This window comes from Marmota monax, unplaced genomic scaffold, assembly GCF_021218885.2.
Source record: "Marmota monax isolate L192 unplaced genomic scaffold, Marmota_monax_Labrador192_F-V1.1 WCK01_AAM20220418_F8-fsc00050, whole genome shotgun sequence".
NCBI classification, from domain to species: domain Eukaryota; kingdom Metazoa; phylum Chordata; class Mammalia; order Rodentia; family Sciuridae; genus Marmota; species Marmota monax.
The window spans coordinates 8,193,925-8,198,586 of NW_026694552.1; the positions used below are offsets into that span (position 1 = coordinate 8,193,925).

At 38.9% G+C, this 4,662-nt stretch overlaps 1 pseudogene; it reads right to left on the reverse strand.

Moving 5' to 3' along the window:
- Positions 1-212: 212 nt before the first annotated feature.
- Positions 213-744, reverse strand: LOC124076692 (large ribosomal subunit protein uL5-like; annotated as a pseudogene).
- Between the last annotated feature and the right edge of the window lie 3,918 nt (positions 745-4,662).

Genomic DNA, 4,662 nt, shown 5'->3' on the forward strand with positions numbered 1-4,662 from the left:
AGAGCCTCACTGTTGCTAAAGCTGGCTTTGAACTCATGATCCTCCTGCCTCAACCTCTGGAGCTGCTGGGATGACAGTCGTGCGCCACACCCGACATCCTTATTTTTCTATTACAGACCATGTCTTTTTCTTTTTCTTTTTTCTTTATTTCCTTTCCTTTTTTTTAACATTTCACTGAAAATGTTTTATTGGGCTTTTGGATAGACAGTAATTTATTTTCCAGGAACAATGATCCCATCATAGTTCTGCTGGAGCCAGCGCATGTCCTCCTCTTTGCTGATTCTCTGGCTCCATTGCAGCCGGTCCTGAGCTTCTTGTCTGCAGTGCTAAAACCCAGCCTACCCAGCACCACATAGAAGTCCAGGGCATAGATCCCAATGCTTGGATCATATTTGATGCCCAGATCAATGTGTTCCTAGGTCCAAAAACCAAAGTTGCCAATATCTGAGAAATTAGTTTTCCTTAATTCATACTCCTGTACATTTAGACCTTTCTCCAATATTTCTTCTGCTTTGGCTCCACAAACTGTGCAGTGAACAGCAATCTTTTCATTTCTTCTGATGTCAAAGGATTGACAGCATATCTAGATTTAAAAAACACAGGAGTCTGGCTGGGGAGTTGCTCCAATACCTTGGCAGCCCAGGTCAGTCTTTCTCCACTCTCCCCCACACAGATATTGAGGCAGAGCTTGCAGGTGCAAAGTTCCCACATGGGGTTCTCATTTTTGCCTTGATCCTGTTCCATGATGGAGAACAGGGAGAGCCCATGTCCTTTATCTATGTTTGAAATTTTCTCTGTTTCACCAGTTTTGAGCAAGTTGATTATGATTGTTTGGCATGGTTATCTTTAATCTTTCTTGTGCTTGAAATTAGGTGAGCTTTTTGTATTTATAGATTTATAGTTTCGATCAAATTTGAAACAATTATTTCTTCAAATATATTTTTCTCTCTCTACCTTTTCTTTCCTTTGAGCATCCAATTACACACACAAGTTGTCTCACAGCTCACTAATGTTGTTATTTTTATAAACTATCTTTTTGTGTTTCGCTCTAAGTTGTTTCTATTGCTGTGGTGAACAGCTTTGAAAATGACTTTCAATGATCCTCACCTCCTGGTTTCATGTTCTTGTGTAATCACATCCTTTTGAGTATGATATGTATCAAGTGGCTTTCTTTTGATTAATAGAAGAAGGCAAAAGTGATGGGATGTCTTTTCTAAGATTAGGTTATAAAAGGCCATATGCTATGTCTTGCCCACACTATTTCTGGCTCTTCTTCTATGTATGTCTGATGGAGCAAGCTGCCATGTTGTGTGGTTCTCAACGGGGAGGTTTATGTGGCAAACAATTGAAAGTGGTCTCTGATGAACAGCCAGTGATGATCTCAGATCATCAATCCAATAGCTTGTGAGGAATTATATCCTGCCAACCATAAGCATGAACTTTGGAGCCAATCCTTGCCAGGTCAAACCTTGAGATGATTGTAGCCTGTGAGAGACCATGAAAGAGAGAATCTGGATAGCCTGCATCTGGATTCCTGATGTAGAGAAACTGAAATTGTAAATATTACTGTTTCAAGCTTCTAAATTTACAGCTAATTTGTTATGCAGTGATAGGTAACTCATACATATTTGGGTATTGGGGAGTGAAGCACTACTTAACAAATTCATAAAAATGTGCAAGTGGCTTTGGAAAGTGACAGTGAATAAAAACTTGAAATTTTTGAGAAGCATGTTAAAATAACTGTAATAGTCAGGCACAGTGGTGCACAGTTGTAATCCCAGGGACTTAGGAGGCTAAAGCAAGAGGATCACAAATTCAAAGCCAGCCTCAGCAACTTAGCAAGGCCCTAAGCAGCATAGTGAGATCCTGTCTCAAAATTTTTAAAAAAAACGGGCTGGGGTTGTGGCTCAGTGGTTGAACACCCCTGAGTTCAATCCCTGGGACCAAAAACTAAAATAAAATAACCCAAATTGCCTTGAGAGGCAAAACAGAGAAACTGGAAGAAGTTGGATCCTTATTATATAGTGACAGAAAGTTTAGTGACATTGTCATTTGCGGTCACATGGAAAGTAAAGCATGTATTTAATGTACTTAGTGATCTAACTAGAGATTTGCAAGCACAGTCTTGAAGAGTCTACTTGGTTTCTTACTGCTATTTTAAGTGAAATATGAGAAAAGATAGATAAATTGAGAAGAAAACTATTTAACAAAAAGGAGCTAGAAATCAATGGTTTTAAACATTCTCAGCCTCTCCAGAGAGAAAACGATTTTCCAATAAAAAAATAGCTTCCTGGCACTCTCAGGAAAAATGACCTACAGATATATCTGAGTGTATGACTGTACAACCTTTTGCTAAGAAATGAGATTATTCACAAAATTAGAAGGGAGACCAGTAAAGTAGAGGAAGGGGACCAAAGGGAGGGAGGAGGGGAGAAAAGGGGGAAGTACTGGGGAAAGAAATTGACCAAATTATATGCATATATGTCACAATGAATCCCAATATTATGTATAATTGTAAAGTACTGATAAAAATTACTTAAATTAAAAAAAGAAATAAGGACATTATTCAGTAACACCAAGGACCCCACTAAAGCAATTAAATGTGTGCTCAATTCTACGGATCTTCTAATTGAACACGGGGGTTCTAGAAAGCTTAAGGACATTTTCTCTCTCAGCTGGGCTAGCAGAGTTTCAAGATAGAGTAAGGTTTATTTTAAAGATTTATAGTGTGTGTGTGTGTGTGTGTGTGTGTACACGCATGTGCATGTACATGTGTGTATAATGTAGTAAACCCCAATAAAAATCATAGAAACTACAAAAATATTTTGAGAAAACTCTGAAGAAACACTGGCATATTTGACTTAAGGGGGCACCAGTGGTACAAAATAAGGAAGCAGTTAGTCCACAATTCTATTGTCAGTAAATAGGCTGAGAAACTACACGTCTACAGACATGTGCTACCTTTTATGAAAAAGAATTAGAGAATGAAACCAAAAGTTCAGATGTATAATCTAGCACCATGAAAAATTATTCCCAGTCCTTGAAACCTAATTAAGGAACTTCCAGCATTTTCTTGGCTGGATTTCAGAATTGTTATGGACCAATGACCCTTTTGTGTCCAACTTCCACCCATTTTGTGCAAGGAGGTCTACAGCAATTATCCTATTCTGCCAGTTGGACCCTTATCTGTGGGAAGTTTGTGGTGAGGACAGACAAGTCTGACTCTTTAATTGTACAGATCTCCAAACTGAGAGGAACTAGTTGATACATGTAAGTAAGCATATCTGAGGAGCCTTAAGTGTTCCTGGATGTCACTTAAAGTAAAAGATTCCTAAACATTGAGCTGATGCTATAATAATGGGAGATGAAGGAGACTAAGGAGTGGGTGAACATACTTTGCACGTGGAAGGGACATGAGTCATTGGGGGCCAGAGTTGAGACTATATGAGGCAGCTTCTGATATGACTCCTAATGATCCCTGGTACTCACATCCTTGGGTAACCCTCCCCCCTTAAGTGTAGGCTGGACTCAGTGACTTGCCTCTAACAGAATTCAGAAAAACTGAAAGGATGACCCTTCTAGTATTATGTTATAATATATTATAGCATTGCCCTCCTTTCTACTTTTCCTGGCTCTCGCACTAGCTTACTCTGATGAAGCCAGCTGACATTCCATGAAATTCCACATGGAGAGGATTATGTGGCAAGAAACTAAAGGTGGCTCATGGCCAACAGCCAACAAGGAACTGAGGCTCTCAGTCCAACAGCCTGTGAGAAAGTGAAATTCTAACAATTGGTGAGTGAACTTGGACTTGAATCTTACCCCTCTTGAACCTTGACATGATCAAGTGACCAGCCAACACCTTGTTTGCAGGCTTCTGAGAAACTTTGAGCTGGATGACTTGGCTAAATTGTACTTGGATTTCTGATCCACTGACATTGAGATAATAAATGTGCTCTTCTAAGTGGCTGAATTTAGGGTTTAATTTGTTACAAGTAATAGATAAGTAATAGCAGTTACTGTGTTTTCAAATTTGCTAATTGTTTTCTTCTGCAATGTTAATCTGCTATTAATTCCCTTCAGTGTATTTGTCTTATTCCTCATTTATTTTCTTTTATCAATATAGACACAGTTTACTACTTATTTCAATGTATTATAGTTACTTTCATTATTTATTTTAATACTCAAAATGTCCCAGATTGGCCAATGGAAGTTCCTTCAAGTTGACATATTTGTTTTTGACATGACCCCATCTGTTTTTGTTTGTTTGTGTATTTGCTTGGTACTGGGGATTAAACCCAGGGGCACTTAACTACTGAGACACATTCTTAGGCCTTTTTATATTTTATTTTGAGATAAGGTCTCACTAAGTTGCTTAGGATCTCACTAAGTTGCTGATGCTGGCCTTGGACCTGCAATTCTCCTGCCTTAGCCTCCCATGTCACTGGGATTATGTGCACCACCACATCTGGCCCCCATCCTTGCTTTAAAATTCTTTTTGTAGTTGTAGATGGACAGCATGCTTTTATTTTATTTGCTTCATTTTTATGTAGTGCTAAGGAAACCCAATGCCTCACACATGCTAGGCAAGTGTTCTGCCACTGAGCTATAGCCCCAGCCCTCATCCTTGCTTTTTAAACGCACAATGAAATGTACTAGGCT